Source organism: Saccopteryx leptura, chromosome 2 (assembly GCF_036850995.1).
Source record: "Saccopteryx leptura isolate mSacLep1 chromosome 2, mSacLep1_pri_phased_curated, whole genome shotgun sequence".
Taxonomy (NCBI): Eukaryota; Metazoa; Chordata; class Mammalia; order Chiroptera; family Emballonuridae; genus Saccopteryx; species Saccopteryx leptura.
Window position 1 is genome coordinate 380,595,160 of NC_089504.1, and position 20,639 is coordinate 380,615,798.

General features: G+C 50.9%; 1 protein-coding gene across 1 annotated transcript in view; it reads right to left on the reverse strand.

Moving 5' to 3' along the window:
• GRIK4 (glutamate ionotropic receptor kainate type subunit 4) overlaps nt 1–15,691 on the reverse strand; it is a 375,204-nt gene extending 359,513 nt beyond the window's left edge. The window contains exon 1 of the mRNA XM_066365318.1: nt 15,278–15,691. The gene's annotated coding sequence lies outside the window, so the exon portion shown is untranslated. The remainder of the gene's footprint in view (nt 1–15,277) is intronic.
• Nucleotides 15,692–20,639: the final 4,948 nt, after the last annotated feature.

Genomic DNA, 20,639 nt, shown 5'->3' on the forward strand with positions numbered 1-20,639 from the left:
TTAATGCTGGAAACAGAATTGGATTTCAGGGTGCACATTGAGTTTCCATTGCCTCGTCTGGAAAATGGGTCAATAATACCCTCCCGCGATTAGGGAGGGATTAGAGAAGCTGGATGCAAAAGCACCTAAGAGCAAACGTGCACATAGTGGGGACGGTGGCCAAGGGGGGGCAGGAGGGAGGCTTCCCTGTACTGGGGTCATTGGATACCTGAAATCACCTCCACCGGGTTCCACGATAGGATGAAACCATGGGCGGCGCTTGTCCGGGCTCCTCCCACTGCCTACAAGGGGCTTACACATCTGAATTTCCAGGCATATTTGTGGGACATTACTATGCTGCATCTACATGCGGGTGCCAAGAATTTAGTTCTGAGCAAAACAGAGGTGGTCACTGGTGCCCAGGCTGGGCACTAGCAGCTGCTTGGGGGTTCAGACTCACCTGGAGGGAGTCATGGCCACAGGCAAGCCTTTCAGAGTGCAGATGGGCACAGCAGCTGGGCTCCCAGAGAAGGGCCTCCTGACCCTGGCTCATCTCTTTGGTGCTCAATGGCCTCCCTTCCTTCAACAAAGACTCGGCAAGATCCTGCTGTGTGCAGGCCTCTGTGTTACAGAAGTGGGTATGACAGCCCGATCTAATCCCTGGCCCCCCCAGGGCTTGGGGCACAGTGAGGGGACCAAGCAGTGAACAGGCAGTGTGAGGAGTGCTCCAAAGGGAAGAACTGCATTCAGGTTGCAGGAGGAAACAGGAAAGAGCTTCCTGAAAGAGGAAGGGATAATCAAGAGTGGAGCAAGAGAAGGAAAAGAGGGAGAGACAGGGGTTCCAAGGAGGGTAAATGGCATGTACAAAGGTCCTGAGGCAATGATGCCAGTTACACGAAGAAGCTGGAATCATATTGCAGATGCACACCTGCTAAATGGACAGAATCCCTAAAAGAGGCTCAGAAGAAGGGTCCTCAGAGCCCCTGACCTCAGTCAGCCTCCAGTCGCATAGGGGAGATAGGACCAACATAATGGAGACAGACTTAAGACAAAAACAATCGTAAACAACCAGAACTTGTTAATGTGCTCACACCTTTAAGTGTATTAAATCCTTGCTGAGGGCTGGGATGTAACCATCAAGAGATGAAGGGGTTAATCAGGGCAGGCCTCACAGAAGAGATGAGCCAGCATATCAGGGGTAAAGAAGCTATCTGCCCTCCAGCACCCTGAAGGGTGCCACCAGACCCACCTCCCTCACTGAAAACCTGAACAACAGTAAGGTTTTATCTGCTGTGCCAATTGCATATAAATGCAAACACAATGCCACCCCTCTCCGCTAGACAAGGCCATATGTCACAGAGGTTTAGCTTAAGTTGGGCTGACTGGCTTAGCCAAATAATAAAGGCAACAAAAGTGCCTGGCTTCCCATCTTCCTCCCAGCCCCCAACCCACCCCTGGAAAATGCCATTGCTGCCCCTGGCCTGTCCCCGGGAGCAGGAAGGTTTCTATGAAGATGCAAATGCCCTGTCCAGGCTCCAGGAGACAGGGAGGGAATTCACATCCTGCAGAGCAGCTCCCCGCTCCCCGCCCCTCACCACCGGAGAAGCCCTGTGTGTGCTTCGGCTTACCATCTCACCGGGCAAGGATCTGCCACGGAGGGTGGTCAATGAGAACAATATCATTCACCCTGGAGCCTCCCCAGCCCCCTCCCCACCAGGGCCCCAGGACCCTTGGAGGACCGCAGCCCACCCACAGCAAGCACCAAGCACAGCACCAGCTTGCTGCTCTCCAGAGAAATGCCTTCCTGCTGGAGCCCCGTTCCCACTGACTGTCACTGTGGAGGCATCTCCGGAAGGGGACGGCCTGGGAACTTCGGCTGATCTCAGGGCCCAGCGGGACCCCTGCGCAGTCAGTCACCGCCTGGGGGCAGGGCAACACGTATGTCCTTCATTCTCTGAGTGTGACTCCCTGGGGTCAGACCGGGCCTCAGCCCACCTCTGCCATAGTCTGGCAATGTGATTGTGGGTAACTTACGTAACCTCTCTCAGTTTCCCCACTTATAAAATGTGAGTTGTTGTAAGGACTAAATCGGGTCCCCAAACTACGGCCTGCAGGCCACATGTGGCCCCCTGAGGCCATTTATCCGGCCCCCGCTGCACTTCCGGAAGGGGCACCTCTTTCATTGGTGGTCAGTGAGAGGAGCATAGTTCCCATTGAAATACTGGTCAGTTTGTTGATTTAAATTTACTTCTCCTTTATTTTAAATATTGTATTTGTTCCCGTTTTGTTTTTTTACTTTAAAATAAGATATGTGCAGTGTGCATAGGGATTTGTTCATAGTTTTTTTTTTTATTTATTCATTTTAGAGAGGAGAGGGAGAGACAGAGAGGAGAGACAGAGAGAGAGAAGGGGGGGGAGCATGTGCCTTGAGCAGTCAAGCCCAGGGTTTCAAACCAGTGACCTCAACATTTCCAGGTCGATGCTTTATCCACTGTGCCACCACAGGTCAGGCCCATAGTTTTTTTTATAGTCCAGCCCTCCAACGGTCTGAGGGACAGTGAACTGGCCCCCTGTGTAAAAAGTTTGGGGACCCCTGGACTAAATGATGAACTACATGAGTAGTGATTGGCCCACAGACTAAAATATTCAACAAATAACAGATATCATTTCTATTAACATTATTCCAGCTCTTCTCTTAGATATTCTGTTGAGTAACCTAGCCATAATAAGCACTTTAAAAAAAAAAAGAGAACTTTTTAAATTGAAATATAAAGTACAAAAAGAAAAATACACATTAGTGTAGAACTCAGTGAGTTTGCTATGTAACCAGCACTCAGATCAAGAACATTATCAATACTCTAGAAGCCCCCTTAAGCCCCTTCCAAGGGTAGTTACTATCCTAACTTCTATCAACACAGATCACATTGCTTGTTCTTGAACTTTATATAAATACAATCACACAGTATATACTGAAAATACTTTATGATTTAAGCAGCCTTTATATAGATGTTATCTGGTTTGCTCTTCCCCAAGCCCTATGAGAGATTAGGTTTTTTATTGTCTCCATTTTATTGTCAAGCAGACAGAGGCTTCAGATATGGTAAATGACTTGTCCAAGGCTGCAGAGTAAGGACAGAAGGACTCTAACCCCAGACTGGCCTGTCCCCTCTTCTGTCACCTTTTCACATATCACAACTCAACTCAGCTGCAGGTGCCACCGCCAATCAGCAAAAATGGGCAAAGGAGGAACCTAGCTGATACCACCGACCACTTCCAGGTGACTGGAGCCACTGGGACTCTGCACCTGTGCACAGCTCCTGACCATGCCCCAGGATCCAGGGGTGAAAGGTCACCCAGGGCTCTTCCCCAGCATCTCCTCTGTCCACCTCGATGGTACCCTCAGCTGGGTAGGGGAGTAGATGGAGTGCTCGGGGCCAAGGTCCAGGCATTCCAGGGTTAGTTAACTTCTGTACTAGTTCAGCTCTACTGTGGGTTCCATGAATTCCACAATCCACCAGGGAAATGTGTTTTGAGATCCACACAACTGGCATTTTAATCCCACATACCTGTGAGTTGAAGCAGCCCATCTAAGATTTCCAGAGCCAAGGCTCACTGCTAGCCTAGGGCCCCAGAACCCAGCCTCTGCAGACAAGGGGATCACAGACGAAGCCCTTCGTTCAACAACTATTTCCTGAGCACCTACTGTATTCCAGTCCTGGCCTGATTTTAGGACTGCAGCTCTGAGAAGCAGGCACAGGCCCTGTGCTAGTGGAACTCCTGCCCTGTGGGGAGACAGACAATGACCTTAGCTCACTCCCCCCAAGCATGGCCTGACTTGCCTCTGTTACCTCACTTCCATCCACCCTCACTCTCCCAAAAGTGAGGTGCTTTTAGTTCCTTCCATGCTGGGTGCTGGAGGCAAGAGCAGAGACACCACCTGGCCCCTTCAAGGGGCACTGGCCAATGTGGAGAGGCCGTGCCTACAGAGGAAAGGGCAACGCTACGGTTCAGGTACGTGACCTTGTGCGAATTACTCAAGCTCTCAAGAGCCGCCAGTTCTCTCCTGGATCAAATCGAACTAACAATCCCTCCAGGGTAAGGTTGCTGTGAGGACTTGCGACAACATATGAGGATAGACACTTGAAATACAACAAGAGCAACAGCATTAATGACCCAGGATTATAGGACGATATTGACTCCACTCCAGCTCCTGAAGCCCAAGGTCATGCATGCTATGAGCATCCCCATCTGCTGACGGCCCTCCCCAAAGAAGAGCTGACCGGGAGATGGCCCATCAGCAGCCGGCCAGGGCAGACGCATACTGATGGGAATGTGCTTTCTCAGCTGACTCTCCACTACTCAGGAAGTCTGACTGCTGGTGTGCTTCCAGTGTGCGCCCTACCTGGCAGACCTCCTGTTCCAGCCTGTTTACTTCGGACTCTGGCAGGACTCTTACTTTTCAAAGGAGAGTAGAATGGTGCTATTTTACTTCAAATAAACTGATGAGCTTTCTCTACCCACTTGCTCACTCCGTCCTCTTAGACTTGGGTCATCTGAACTTTGTGGTCCTCTGACGCAGCGTCTGCCACATCGCCCAGCCTTGCAGAGGCTCAAAAGCCAGCCAGGCTCCCCTGTCCTCAGCGTCCTGCCACCAGGACCCCAGGCCCAGTCTAGCATCTGACAGACTCAAAAGATCTCTGCATGCACATTTTATAAGGGCCCAGTCCCAGGGCGAGCCCACCCTGTGCCACAGGATGGCCATGCCTGTCACACAAGAGGTACTCGGGACACATAAGCTATATAACCTTTGTATTTCTGTGGTGTCAGTTGCTACTTTCCCTGTTTCGTTTCTGATTTTATTTGTTTGTGTCCTATCTCTTTTTTTCCTTTATGAGCCTGGTTAAAGGCTTGTCAATCTTTTTGTCTTTCTAAAGGACAGGCTCTTGGTTTCATTGATCTTTTGTGTTGTTTTTGAGTCTCTATGTCATTTATTTCTGCTCTAATCTTTACTATTTCTTTCTTTCTGCTTACTCGGGGCTTGGTTTATTGTTCTTTTGCAAGTTCTTTGAAGTGTAAAGTTAGATTGTTTATTTGAGATTTTTCTGGTTTCTTGAGGTAGGCCTGTATTGCTGTCAATTTCCCTCTTAGGACTGCTTTCGCTATGTCCTGTAGGTTTGGGGTTGTTGTGTGCTGATTTTCATTTGTCTCGAGGCAACTTTTGATTTCTTCCTTGATCTTATTGTTGACCCTTTCATTGTTTAGTAACATGTTATTTACCTTCCATGTGATTATGTGTTTTTCAGGGTTTTTTTTTCTAGTTTCATACCATTGTGGGCAGAGAAGATGCTTGATATGATTTCATCCTTCTTGAACTTACTAATACCTGTTTTGTGTCCTAATATGGGGTCTACCCTAGAAAATGTTCCATATGCAGCTGAAGAGAATGTATATTCTGTTGTTTTGGGGTGAGGTGCTCTGTAAATATCAATTAAATCCATCCGGCCTAGTGAGACATTTAAGTCCACTGTCTGCTTGTTAATTTTCTCTCTGGAAGATGCAGCCATTGATGTCAATGCGATGTTAAAATCCCCTACGAAGACTATATTACTGTCAGCCTCTCCTTTTGTGTCCATCAAGATTTGCTTTATCTATATAGGACCTATATTATAGGTGCATCTTTGTTGGGTGCATATATGTTTACAAGGGTTATATCCTGTTGTGGGATTGATCCATTTAGCATTATATAATGTCTTTCTTTGTCTCTTACTATGTTTTGAAGTCTATTTGGCTGATATAAATATTGCTACACCAGTTTCTTTCCTTTCCATTTTCATAGAATGTCTTTTTCCATCTCTTCACTTTTAGACTCTGTGTATCTTTTGCTCTGAGGTGGGTCTTTTGAAGACAGCATATATATATGGGTCATGTTTTCTTATATATGCAGCTACCCTATATCTTTTGATATAGGGTAAGAGCATTTAATCCATTTAAATTCAAAGTAATCATTGATAGGTACTTATTATTGTCATATTATTATTTTTTTTTTTAAGCCAGAGGAGGGGAAATAGAGAGACAGACTCCCACATGTAGCCTGACTGGGATCCACCCAAACCCAGGGTGCATCTGCATGCTGAGTCAATGCTCAATCCGCTGGGCCAACTGGCCAGGGCCTGCCATTTTATTCTTTATTCTGTATGCCTATGTTCCTCTCTCTCTCTTTTCTTTCTGCTTCTTAAAGAAGACTCTTTAACAGTTGTTGTCACACTGGTTTGGTCATAATAAACTCCTTTTGCTTTTTTTTTTTTAATCTGGGAAACTCTTTATTTCTCCTTCAATTTTAAATTACACCCTCGCTTGGTTGTAGGTCCTTGCTTTTTATCACTTTGAATATTTCATGCCAATCCCTTCTGACCTAAAGTGTTTCTGTTGAGAAATCAACTGACAGCCTTATGGGAGCTCTCTTGTAAAAAACTGTCTTTCTCTTGCTGCTCTAAGATTCTCTCTTTACCTTTACCCTTTGCCAGTTTAATTATGATGTGTATTGGTGTGCACCTCTTTGAGAGCCAACTTGTTTGGGACTCCTTTTTTCTTTCTTCTTCTTTTCCAAGTGAAAGGAGTGGAGATAAAGAGACAGACTCCCGCATGCACCCCAACTAGAATCCACCCAGCGACCCCTATCTGGGGCCAATGCTCTGCCCATCTGGGGCCATGCTTGCAACCGAGCCGTTTTTAACACCTGAGGCAGAGGCTCCACAGAGCCATCCTCAGCGCCCAGGCCAATTTGCTCAAACCAATTGAGTCATGGCTGCTGGAGAAGAGAGAGAAAGAGGAGGAGGGAGGGGTAGAGAAGCAGATGGTTACTTCTCCTATATGCCCTGACCAGGAATCAAACCCCAGACATCTACCAGCCAGCCCGACATTCTACCACTGAGCTAACTGGCCAGGGTCTTGTTTGGGACTCTTTGTACTTCCTGGACTTCTATGTTTTTCCCCTCAACACATTAGGAAAGCTTTCAGCCATCATTTCTTCAAATAGGCTCTCGATCCCCTGCTGTCTATCTTCTCCTTCTGTTCCCCCCATGATGCAGATGTTGTTATGCCTAATTTTGTCCCAAAGGTCCCTCATACTTTCCTCATTTTTTAAAATTCTGTTTTCTTTTGGTTGCTTTGCTGGAGTGTTTTCTGCTGTCTTGTCTTCTAAATCTCTGACCTGATCCTCTGCTTCATCTAACCTGTTATTGATTCCTTCTAATGTACTTTTCATTTCAGATATTGTATTTTTCATTTCTCACTGCTTCTTTTTTATGGTTTCTGTGTCCTTTTTAATGCTTACTGTCTCTTTAAATTTTCACTGAGATCATACATTTCCCCATTAAGGTCCTTTGGACATCCTTATAACCACTGTTTTGAACTCTGTATCTGGTACCTTGGTTGCTCTCATTTTATTTCATTCCTTTTCTGGGAATTTTTCTTGTTCTATTATTTGGAGCATGTTTCTTTCTCTCCTCATTTTTGTATACCTTTTTATGTTTGTCTCTGTGTGGATCTGCTATGACTCCCAACCTTGTGGGGGTGGCTTTATGTTGCAGGTGTCTTGGGAGCTTGTGGTACAATCTTCCAGGTCCCAATATGAACTAGGTGCTCCAGGAATGCCTCTTGTGTGGGTTATGTGCACCCTCCAGTTGTAGTTGAGTCTTGACTGCTATTGGTCCATTCGCGGTGAGGCTAACCCTCAGGCTGGCTGAGTAGAAGGATAGAATTTGATTACAGTGTATGAGCCCCTCTGCAGAGGCTGCCTCGAGGGAGTTTTCCCAGCAGGGTCTGGTACCTGCCAAGACCACACCACTTGGGTGTACCACTTGAACGGCTAGTTGAGTGTTGGTTCTGGGTCCACCTGGGTGGCATTCCAGTGCAAATCAATGTCAGACGCTGTTTGTAACCAGCCTTGGGCTACCTATCTGGAGCCACCACATCATTCCTGTTTGTAGCTGCCTCTACTGGGCCATGGAAGGGACACACTGTGTACAAGCATCAGCTTCCCCAAGCTCTGAGCCAAGGGTAGATCAATGAAACATCCCAGGCCCCCTGAGGTCCGCCTCCGCCTGTCAGCCACTCCACCATCCCCTGAGGTTGCCTAGTCTTCCTGGAGAGCCTTCTGAAGAAAGACTGCAGAGTGAGACTTAGCACAGTGACCTCAGTGGCTGACCCTACATATCTCTCCTTGGGGCCATACCACCTGGACATCTTTATGACTCCCATATGCTCTGAGTTGCCATCCCTCTACCAAAACCCGGGATGGGTGTCCAAGAGCAAGATCCTGTGCACTGACACTTAAACAGAGCACCTGGGTCTCTAGCAGACTCCCTTCTCTTCTAGGCAGATAAAGTCCCTGCTGATTTTCACTGCCAGATGCTACACTGGCTCTTCTTCCCAGCTTCTATGCTCTGGGCTGGGATCTGGGCATGGGATTGAGACCCCATACTTCTCAGGGGGCACTTCTGCAGCCAAGATATCCCTCCAGATTCTCAACCACTACACATGGGCATGGGGACCAGCCCTATCTGCATTTCTGCCCTTCCTTCAGTCTCTAAGTGGCTTCTTCTGTAAGCCCTTAGTTATAATACTTCTGTTCAGCTAGGCTTCAGTTGGTTATCAAGACTAACTGCTCTATATTTTAGCTATAAATCTGGTGTGGCGCTAGGAGGAGGTAAGTGTAGCTTCCACCGACCCTGTAGCAATCTTGGAATCCCCAAGGAAATGTGTGCTATAAATGGATGTACGGAACTCTCAACGCAGCCCTATGGCCAAGGATCAAGCAACTACATGCTCATAATGCAAGTCCTAGCCTCGGACCGTTCTCTGAGGCTCACAGGCCATCATCCTCCTGGCTAGGGGGTTCCATTTGGGGAAAAGAAGCTTGAAGGAGACTGAGTCCCGGTTTTCCTGCCTGATCATGAGGTATCTTCACCCCCAAAGGCTAGGATGTAAGAAAGGGTAGAAGTGCCTTATGGGGTTCCAAGGAGGGTTACAAAGCAAGGACCCAGAAGAAGGACATTTAGCTTGATATAAGATAAAGCTTTTGGGTATTTTTTTTTTTTAAGAAAATTCCTAACATTTCCTGAGTACCTTCTATATGCCAGGCAGTATGCTGAGCGCTCCCACACGTTCCCTGGTTTACAGCATCCTGGAGTGGGACGGCCTTCCTCCTGAATGGTCAAGAGCTTGGTCCAGACTGCCAAATTTATATCCTGGCTCTACCACTTACTAGTAAGTCACCTCGGGCAAGCTATGCGACTTTTCTGGGCCTCAGTTTGCTCATTTGTAAAATGAGACAACAGTCCCTACTTATAGGGTTGTTGAAACATCAGCTTAATGTACATAAAGCATCTAGAGCATAATAAGTGCTCAATAATGTTAGCCTTCAGAAACTGGGGAGGTGGGGCGGGATGGAGCAGAGGGAGGGGGAATAGGAGGGGGAGGGGGAGGGGAGGGAGGGGGAGGAGGAGGAAGAGGCAGCAGCTGAGGCTGGATAACTAGCCAATGGAGAGTCTGTGTGCAGAAGAGAGAAGAGAAGCAGGTGAGATACTGAATGAATGATCTCAAGCTTCTTCCAGGAATAAGAGTCTATGATTCATTCAACCTCCCAGAGTTTCAGTTTGCCTACCAATTAAATAGGCATTACCATTCCTGGACAAATGCTGCTTTATTCTGTGTAATGTTCTCAACCTTGGGGAGAGCAGTTCTATTCAAGGATCTCTGTCTCCATCATTTGTGCAGGCCAGTAATGGCCCTCAAAAGACACTGGGTGTGTGGACAGAGCTCTGGGAAGGGGGCAGGAGTACTAGATCCTGATCCAACCTCCCAATCAAATTACCCTACGGCTTTCTTCCCTAGTTACTGAACTCCTGAGAGTCTGAATGTTAATTCCTACTTGCCCTACCTCTCAGGTTGGTGGCCCCATGAGATTCTCAGGGGAGGAGCAAAAACCACCAGAAGCATCATAAGTCTTTGACTATGAAGGCTCACATAGCCTTCCTGTCCTCTCCTCACATCCAATTCTATGAATTTATCTCTGCAACAGATATTTGTTAAACATGAGTTGATGCCACTTAAATAAGACAAAGTCATTTAACATCTACTCTGTGCAAGGCACTTGGGACATGACTGACCCTGGACACAGCAGGTGTGAGGTCCTGGTATCTTGGAGGTAAGTTTCATTCCAGTCCCCAGGAAGTGAGAGACACTGATGAGTAACTTCCAGAACAGTGAGCGCTGGACACAGGGCTCCCAGCACCATAAGGAGCGGGCAGGGAGGGCTCACAAAGGTTACGGAGGTAAGATTCAGTCAATCAGCACTGCCTAGCACCAGCCCGCTCCGCAGCACATGGCTCAAGGCTCACGCCCCACACGAGACTGCTCAGCTGCTGGCCAGGAACTCCGCCGGCCAACCGTGCCCCATCTGCAAATGCTCCAGTGGCCTCCCTCACAACACGTCTGGCAATAAATTTATCAGCTTTCCATCAGACACACTTCTCCTTCTGGCTTCCCTATTTCTGAAAGTGACATCGCATTCTCCCTGGTCTCCAAGACTAGAAATCTCCAAGTTCTCTGTGACACTTCCTGCTCCCTCATCTGCTCTTCCCAATCTGCCAGCAAGTTCCGCTCTTCTCTGGAAATGTCACTCAGTGCACTCTCCTCCCGCCTTCGCCAGCACCCAGGCCCTCAACTCCTCCCTTGGCACTCGCAGTACACCTCCGCCCAAGGATCCTCCATGTCTCCCCATAGCGGACGCATCAACCTGGCCCTCTCCTTTTCGGCTTGCAGCAGCCTCCTGAATTGAGTTAGCTCTGCCCTACCCCTGCCCACCGAGAGACTGGGCCCTTTCTTCCCTCGCCTCACCCAATCCTCAGCACACCCTCTGCCCCCTACTCTGCCGCCCCCTCTTCACCCATGAAGTCCTCCCTCCTGTCATGGAGTTCCAGCCCCATCTGTCTACCTGCTTTGCTGGAGACCAGTGCACAGGACACACACATCCTGTCCCAATCCTGTGGTGTGGCTTCCTGTGCTCTCCACTCCAATCGCAAACCTGCTGAAGGGAAAGCCCTGCCCACAAAGGTGCTCTGAACCAGGCAGTCCCTGCTGGGCTGTATGTAAATGATGCATTTACACGGAATGGATTCCGTAGTTTAATAAAGCCCTTGAGGAATCACCCTGGCCAGATAGCTTGGTTGGTTAGAGCACCATCCTGATATGCAAAGGTTGCTAGTTCAATCCCTGGTCAGGGCACATACAGGAACAGATCGATGTTTCTGCCTCTCTTTCTCTAAAATCAATAAATAAATTTTTAAAAAGACCATGATGAATCTTTTTAAAAAGAGCCTCTCCCTCCCTTTTCGGGGCCCAAGAACAGGGGAAGGAACTGGGGTTCTGGAGCACTCCCTGGCTTGTGAAGCAGTAGAGTGTCACACTGCAGGGCCCCCGACAGGCCCCCTTTCCTCGACAGTAAAAATGGAGGTGCTCACATCTAACTCATGGGGAGCTGGGAAGATTGAGTGAAGAAAGCAGAGTGCTCAGACAGTGCAATGGTACATTGATTCCCTTCTCCCTTCCCATGATTTATTTTGGCTGGCCCAGTGGTATAAGATTTTTTTTTCTTACATTGGATTTGCTACATGTAAGGCATACCCTATATTATGCAACTAAATGTTATAATCAATTAACAACTATTTCTTATGTTCCTACTTCGAGCAGGGGCCAGTTTATGGCTTGTGGAAGGACAGCACTTGCTGAGTTATGAACTCAAGATGTGAAAGGGCACCAGGGAGGGCTTTGCTGCTCAAGGGCCTTGCCGTTTGGGCAAGGAGACAACAAGGGGTGGATAATTATCCACAGTAGACAGGAGGGGGTCGGCTGAAACAGTGCCTCAAAGAGGCAGTGTGGGAGGAGCCCCCCAGGGTGCTGTGTGTGTGTGTGTGCGCGCGCACGCGCCTGCGCGTGTACCCGCAGGGCGGCCTCCTTCTCATCGCAAATCACATTCCCATTCACTCACATTCTTGCCGAAACAACCCTTTCAGGCAGGCCATTTTACAGGCGAGGCAAGTGAGGTTAAGCAAGTTGTTCAAAGTCACTCAGGAAGTGACACTGGGACAGACACTTAGGTTTTACCCCTAAGGATGGGAGGGGAGGTTTCCAGGAGGAAGAAATAAGAGCTGATGGCTCTTGAGATTGGGTCACAGGTCACAAGCACCTTCCTTTGTAGGAAGGCAGGTACGGCCTCATGCTGCCCAGGGAAGAGAAGTTACCAGAACCCAGAGACGGACCACTGAAGCCCCAAGTTAGGACAGTGGCAGTTGGAAAGGAGAGGTCAGACAGGGCACCAGAAGTTCTCAAAAGAGCAGAGGACTGATGTGATAAGGACAGGAGAGTGGGGGGGGGGGCAGGCATGAGAGGGATGTGCAGGGGTCCCAGAGGCCCGTCTCATGGCTTAGAGACCCTGGAACTCTCTCTGCAGGGGCGAGTCAAGAGAAGCAGCTGGCCCGGGTGCTGGGGCAGCCAGTCTGAGCGCTGAGAGAATGCAGAACCAAGAATGAGCTAGACTGCAGACCTTGGGCAGGGGTGGGAAGCCGATTCTTCAGCTCCACGGGGAGAAGAAAGTGTTCAGTGACACTGGAAAGCAGGAATAGGAACAGAAGCACGGGATGGGGAGAGAGAAGGCTGAACAGCTTTAAAAGCAACAAGTAGCAGCAAAAGAGCATGGGGGAGGGAACCCAGTGGCCTTGGGTGTGGCTGCAGAGCCTTAGACGAGTCATTTCACCTGTGGGAAACTCAGTTTCTTGGGAATCAGTAACATCTTCTTACAGGGTGGTGGTAAGGATCAAATACCAGTAAGGCCCTAGTAGAGACCAAGTAATTTTTCTAAAAAGCATTTGGGAAACTGTGGGACACAATACACACACAAGGAATTAGTACTGTGCAGAAGTAGCAAGAGATGCTTTCTCCCCACACCTGTTCGCCACCATCGCCCACCCCACCAGCCACACAACACAGGCTTCCCCCTCTTCCTCCTGCTGCTCCACTGGTTTGCCCAGCAGTTTCCCCCCTTTCCCAAGACAGGGAATCGTGCCTTCTTCCTCCCCTCCATCGTGGTGGGGCTAAGACTCACCTCAGGGGCAGCTGAGGCCCACTCTCCAAGAGCCCCTGCCTCCCAGCAGCTGGGACCCTCTCTCTGGAGTCTCCACTTTTCCCCCCACCATGTAAAAGTCCCCCCACCATCCTCCGGGAAAAATGAACTGGAGGGTCAGTCCAAAAAGCTGACCCAGTCTCTGGGAAGAAGTATCAGTGCTGAGAGAAAATGTCAGCCAGTGATCAAGATGCCTTTGGAAGGGGAATGGGGAAACACACACACACAAAACAGAATCTCCTCTCAGAGTCCCTCCACTAACCCCTGCCTCCTCCCACCAGGCACTCCTCAGAGCCCTGGGACCAGCCTTGCCTCTGGTCTCAGGGGGCAGGTCCAGAGACAGACTGGGGCATGGAGCTGGTGAGGCAGGCAGAAACTAGTGACCAAGCCCCAGGCCACAGCTCCCCACAGAGGCTCGCTCCACAAAAAATGAACAAAATATGGAAAATTAAACAAATCCAGACACTGTAATGTGTGCTTATTAGATTAGCTCTCTGAAGGGTCATGACCTTGATGAACACATCCAGACAGTGAGGAAAATAATAAACCTGATTAATAATGAGACATGAGCTCAGCGTCAGCAAATACAATCAGCCTCATGATGCCCAACGGAGTTCCGGGGGATTCCTTCCTCGGTGGGACAGGGCAAAGCTGACCTCTCCGGGCCCCTTGCCTCCATCACAGGAGCACAGACTAGGGAAGTAAAGTGGAATGAGATTTCTCTCTAGAGGACCACTGCCTACCCAGACAGCCTCTATCCCAGACGCCAGGTGTTGGCAGATGCTCCTGGAAGTGTCGCCATTACCCTGGTGACTCGAGGGAGCTTAAGTAAAGGTAGTTCTCTGTTTCCGACAGGGCTCAGTGCTCTTGGCCAGTTCTGAGATACCCAACATTTGGCAAAGGGACCCGACTGAGCCCAGGGCTCTCCCTCTCTTTCCAGACAACCCAGGCTCTCGGGAGACATGCCCAGAAGAGCCACTGGAGGGAGGCAGGGAGATGGCACCACGTGGCATCACCAGACAACAGTACCAGGAGGAAGATGGCAGCATAGAGATGCCAAGAGCTGTGTGGCCAAAGGTCCAAAGGAGAAGAAGCTCTTCCCATTGCCCCACCACTGCCAGGCAGGCGGCCTCCCTCCACTGCTACCCCCACCCCAAAGGCCAAGGGCCAACTCCCCAGGGGCTCCAACTCCCCCTCTCACTTTCTTCAGCTCCAGAGAGCCAGGGAATCAGACACAGGTGGACACCTCTGTGCCAGGTGTAGCAAGCTGGCCCTCCACCAGGGGAGGTCTGAGCGCTCACTGCTGGGCCAGTCTTCACAGGAGAGAATGTCAGTCAGCTCCCCTCCCCCGCTCCTCCCCTATCACTTGCCCAAATGAAGGTCTCTAGAGTTTCTCCCTCGCTTCCCACTCAGGTGAACTAGGTTGGGGTGGATGGGCGCTCCGTTAGTCCAGGGAAAGAGTCAATTCTGCTAGGGCTCTGGGTCCCCCAAAGCGAACAGTGTGCATGCAGGGTGGTAGGGGGTGGCCAGAGTCCAGTGCAGAGGCAAGGGACAGTTGAGGCAGATGTCAGCGAGAGGAGGGAGCTTCCTGGGATCCAGGATGAGTTGTGGAGAGGGGGGAACCAGGAGACTACAAACCAGAGAAGCAGAGGGTGACGGAAGAGATGTGGGGGAGAAGCGCCAGTGCGAGAAGGGGCCGTAATCCCTGCAGAGGGCAGAAGCAGGCTGGGAGTAGCACAGGGGAAAGCGGGAGGACCGGGGCGGGAGGATCTCAAGCTCGGGGAAAGGATGCAGAGGGGGAGATGGGGATGGGGATGGGGGCTGGAGGGACCCCGGGAGCAGAGCCATAGAGATGATCCCAGTCGGGAGACGCAGGGATCGGAGTGCAGGGACAGGCTGGCAGAAGGCGGGAGAGGGGCGGAAGGGCGCAGGGGCGGGGCGGGGCGTCAGGGCAAGGTGCGGGGTAGTGGTCCCGGGGGGTAAGGAGAGACTGAGACTTCAAAGTAGGGGATACCGGTGCCGGAGGGAGCGCGCGCAGGAAGCCCAACACGAATGAATGCAAAGGCGCGGGCTAACCCGAGGTGCGGCCGGGGGCGCCGCGGCCGGCCCTGCCCTTACCTGGGTGGCTCCGCACTCCGGCCTGAGCTGGGGCCGGGCTGCCCAGCCCGCAGCCGGGTGCTGTTTGCCTTTTCTTCTCCCGCAGCAGCTGCGGTGGCTCCGGCCCGATCCGCCGGCAGCTGAAGGTAGTCTGTGTCCGGCCGCGAGAGCGGGGTGCGGGCAGCACGGGAAGAGCGCGGCCCGGGCGCAGGGCGCCGCCCCGCGGGCAGCGCAGGAACTGCAGCGGCCCGTGCAAGCCGGCCAGTGGGGGAGGGGGGCGCCCCTTCCGGGCTGGGTCGCCCTCAAGCCCTCGCCGCCCCCTTCGTGCGGAGCAAGGCGGGGGTGGATCCCAGAGGCCGAGGCCAAAGTTACTGTCGCCCCGGGGGGCTGAGCGGAGCGACAGGCGCTGGGGGCGCAGAGCCAGGCAGAGGGCGAGAGGGCCGAGCGCGGCTGAGACGCTGCGGGACGCCGCGGGACGAGGTGCGAACGCTGCGCTTTATCGACCTCAGAGACACCCGGGCGCTGCCAGCACCTGGCGCCGCCCAGCGCAGAGGGGCAGGCGGCCCCCCACCCTGGTCCGGAGGAGTTATAGTCCTGCCAGCATCGGCGGGCAAAGGGCGCCTCCTGGTGGGTTTTTGGGGAACAGCGCGAAAGTCGAGCGTGCCCTGTTAGACTGGAAGCGAAGAGGGAGACCCGGGAGATTTCATGTAACCCTCACGTTAAGGATGAGAATCCTAAGTCTAGGAAAGGTGAAGGGGTCAGCCCAGAAGTCCAGGCCTCCAAGTGAACAAGGTAGTGAGTGACAGGACCAAGGGGGCAACCAAGCTTTCTGCCGCGAGGTCGATGCTCATTTTACTACTCCACAGCTGTGCTCAGGAGGAGGCTGGGGAATGGGGGATTCTGCGGAAGGAGCCCAAGGACATCTGACCTCCTCAAACATTAGTTCTTCTTTTCCAACCCACAGGATCTCTGTCTTAAACAGACAAGGGAACTGGTCACAGAGCCCTTCCATCTTCAAGGGCCTACACCCCCACACCCAGCCATCAGCGCACCTACAACCCAATCAGCTTCTCTGTGAAGGGTTTGTTTCCAGGCTTACCCAGTTGGGTGTTGGCATGAAGGTATGTTATGTGGACTATAGAATACTCCCTGACATTGCGTTCCTCAGGGAGGGCTAGCCACCCTCATCCTCCCAATTTTCTGTGACCCAGGCTGTAGAGAGAAATATGGATGACAAGCTTCCTGTCTTCCATCCCCCACCTCCACACATGGATTGATGACTGCTCCTTGAGGAAAGCATGATTTAGCACCTACTGTGTACCCGGACTACGGCACTTAAGCATGCAGTTTCCAATAACCTTCACATTAACTTTGCAAGGTAGATGTTAAGGTGACACACTCCACTTTACCGATGAGGAAGCCTGATAGAGTTTAAGATCTCCTGTCAGCCAGCCACACTGCCAGGTAAATAGGATCCATAGAACTAATCTCTAATTCCAGCTCTAAACCCTCACACTATGCCTCACGTGCAACATGAGCCAGTAGCAGCGTGGGCCAAGCAGAAAGGGCACTGTAAGAGTAAGGGGCAAGCTGGGGACCCCGGGCAAATTATTTCATGTCCCTTAGTGCCAGTTTCTATATCTCTAGACTTGAGGGAAGAAGACTAAATTGTCTCTAAAGTTAGTTCAAACTCTGAAATGCCAAGCATGGATCCTGAGTCCTTTTTACCAGAGGGACACAAAATCAGCAAGACCCAAGAGGGTTAAGTGTTTGGGAAGAAAAATACTAAGTGAAATGCTTTGCCTTGTTCTTTTGCCTGGTGAGCTCATCCTCTTAACCAGGGACATGGGAGGGGGCTTTGACAAGGCCAGAGAGAGTGCTGATGGGTCTGGAGATAGCCTTGGCTGTAGCCGAATGAGGACCCCAGTGTTTCCCCTTCCTGCAAGGATGACCCTGAATTATGCTCTCCCTTACTGAAGGTCTCTGCCCCTAGAAGCAAGGAGCCCCCTACAAGTCAGATGGTGGGCAATAATGCCAGGGAAGCCGGCCTTTAGCCCTACCCTGTTGCCCCACCCACTTTCCTGTCTCTTCCTTCTGCTACTAGCTACTGCTTTCTTTTGAGCCCCCCCCCCCCCCCGCTTGCTCTTGACTTTCTCTATTCCTGAATATCAGTGCCATTTGCCATCAAAACTTAATTTCAGGCAAACTAACTTCCCAAGCTCAGCCAGGGATGGGGATCAGATGGGGAGGTCAGTCCAGATTATTTTTGGCTTCCACAGCAAGGGTATGTCAGGAAGGGATGAGGCTGGCCCAGCTGAACTATTTCTGAAGCTGCTGTCTAAATGAGAAAGCAGGCGGAGTGGGAAGTAGGGCTCCCTCCCCTACAACCTCTCACCTGAAGCTCCCCTTGCTGCCCGCTGATGTACTGTGCTAGACAGACAGGGTTCAGAGTTCTTGCACCTTATTGTTAAGTCTAGTGGATCCAAGCTCTGGTGGTTGTAGCCCACTGGAAGGAGTTTGTTCTCCTGAATTTATTTTTAGCTTCTTCCTTCTTTGTTTTGCATGAGGATCCTTGAAGAATACTTGCTCTTAAATTTACCAACCATGTCTTTGCCAAAGGTCGCTTTAAAGGTTCATCACAAGGGCAAGGGGGATATGCTGGGCCAAGTGAGGCACACTGTGACCAGGCCATTCATCCTCACTCAGCTTAGTGGCACACGCCATCATCATGTCACCATCTCTGACTGCAACAGCCTTCTAACTGATCTCCCTGCTGGTAGACTGGCTTCCTCCCACATATCCACAAATGACTGCCAAGTGATAGATCTAAAACAACCTTTCCGGAGAGACAAGATGGCGCTGGAGTAGGCGGACGTACCAACATCTACCTCCCAGAACCAAAGTGGATTACAAACTAATTTTATGAACTATCATCTGGAAAAACCAACTTTGGACTAAACTAAGAGGACTCTTCAACCAAGGAACACTGAAGAAGCCACATCGAGACTGGTAGGAAAAACGGAAACGCGGAGAGGGCTGCCCAGCTCCCGGGAGCGAACGGCAGCAGGGAGAGACTCGCGTGGCGGGAAGTGAGTTTAGCAGAGGGGAAAGGGTCCTGAGCCCCAGGAACAAAGCCCCAGCCTGCAGCCCCAGAGCCCAGAAGAGACGTAAGTACAGTATTTAGCTGGAAACAAGTCAGGATACTGTTTGTGAGAAAGAGTCTGATTTCTCAGACCCAGGATCCTTCTTTTTTTTTTTCTTCTTTTGTTTTTTCTTTTTCTGAAGCTGGAAACGGGGAGAGACAGTCAGACAGACTCCTGCATGCGCCCAACCGGGATCCACCCGGCATGCCCACCAGGGGGCGATGCTCTGCCCCTCCGGGGCATTGCTCTGTTGCGACCAGAGCCACTCTAGTGCCTGGGGCAGAGGCCAAGGAGCCATCCCCAGCGCCCGGGCCATCCTCGCTCCAATGGAGCCTCGCTGCAGGAGGGGAAGAGAGAGACAGAGAGGAAGGAGAGGGGGAGGGGTGGAGAAGCAAATGGGCGCCTCTCCTGTGTGCCCTGGCCGGGAATCAAACCCGGGACTTCCGCAAGCCAGGCCAATGCTCTACCACTGAGCCAACCGGCCAGGGCCCAGGATCCTTCTTAAAGGGACCGCACAGAACATCTCTCTCACAACCACTCACCTGGGGCTCCTGGGGCCGGGGGGGAGAGAGGAGAGGACCAGAGTAACAGGAAGAGAGTGTAATCTAGGAGGCACAGGGAGAAACACTTTGGAAGATAGCCACCCTAACCCCTGGGATGAGTCACTCCCCAAAGCTGAAGTGAATATTTCCCCCGGAAACAGCAATACCAGCAAAGGGAAGCAAGAGAGCAGCCAAACAAGCTCCCCCGCGGCACTCAGAGCAGAGTCGCATAGAAGGAGGGAGCTTTTGGGTCTACAGTAGTGAGTCTTAGGGTCCGAGCTGCAACTCCCCACCCACGCAGCTGAGGGTGCGCTGGAGGGCGGGCGGCAGCGGAAGACAAAAGCGCAGTTCTGCTGGCAGGGGCAGAAGCCAGCTGGCCACCACTGGGCTCAGGTGTGAGCTCAATCTTGCCCGGCTGGGGAGAAGGGGGCATGCAAAAGCGGTCAAGCTCAGCTGCCGACAGCCTGTAATCTACCCTGCGGGAGAAGGGCGGGAACCCCGGAAAGGGTGGAGACCAGCCCCTGAGCAAGGGCAGAGGAGTACAGCCTTGCCCCGCCCGTGCAACCCAGGCTTGCGGTCTGACTTGGTAGCCGGCTCCTCCCGCGGGGGTGGAGCCAAAAGCCCAGAAGAGGCGGAGTTTCACTACTGAGCTGAGCTTGGGCACAGAGTCCTGCCCGGAGGTAGAGCCAAGGCTAGCAGCCGTTTCTCGAGTGGGCTCCTCCTGCAAGGGCGGGGCGAGGGCCCGGAAACAGGCAGAGACCCGCAGCTGAGCAAGGGTGCTCGCCAGTGCCCTCAGGACCGAGCATAACGTCACACACGGGGGCGGGGCAAAGGCCAAGGCCACCAACGCTTGTGCACCCAAGCACGTGATCACAGCCACTCCCGTGAAGAGAAAATGCAGAGGCAGAGAAATACAACACAAATAAACCAAGAGAAATCCCCAGAAAAGGACCTAAGTGAATCAGATATAACCAAATTACCAGATGCAGAGTTTAAAATAACGATTGTTAGGATGCTCAAAGATATTAGAACAACCATAGATGGCCATTACGAAAACCTAAATAAAGAGATAACAAATATAAAAAAGGACATTGAAATAATAAAAAAGAATCAGTCAGAAATGACAAATACAATATCTGAAATAAAGAATACAATGGAAGGAATTAAAAGCAGGATGGATGAAGCAGAGAATCGAATCAGTGAGTTAGAGGACATGATAAATAAAGGCATGGAAGCAGAACAGAAAAAAGAAAAGAGACTCAAAAAGTCTGAGCAAACTCTAAGAGAGCTCTGTGACAACATGAAGAGAAATAACATCCGCATCATAGGGGTTCCTGAAGAAGAAGAGAAAGAACAAGGGATAGAGACTTTGTTCAAACATATTATAGCGGAAAACTTCCCCCAATTAAGGCAGGAAAACATTTCACATGTTCAGGAAGCACAGAGAACTCCATTAAGGAGAAACCCAAAGAAACCAACACCAAGACACATCATAATTAAAATACCAAAGCTAAATGATAAAGAGAAAATAGTAAAAGCTGCTAGAGAAAAAAAGACTATCACCTACAAAGGAGCCCCCATAAGGATGACTTCTGACTTCTCAACAGAAACACTTGAGGCCAGAAGGGAATGGCAAGAAATATTCAAAGTAATGCAGAACAAGAACATACAACCAAGACTACTTTATCCAGCAAGGCT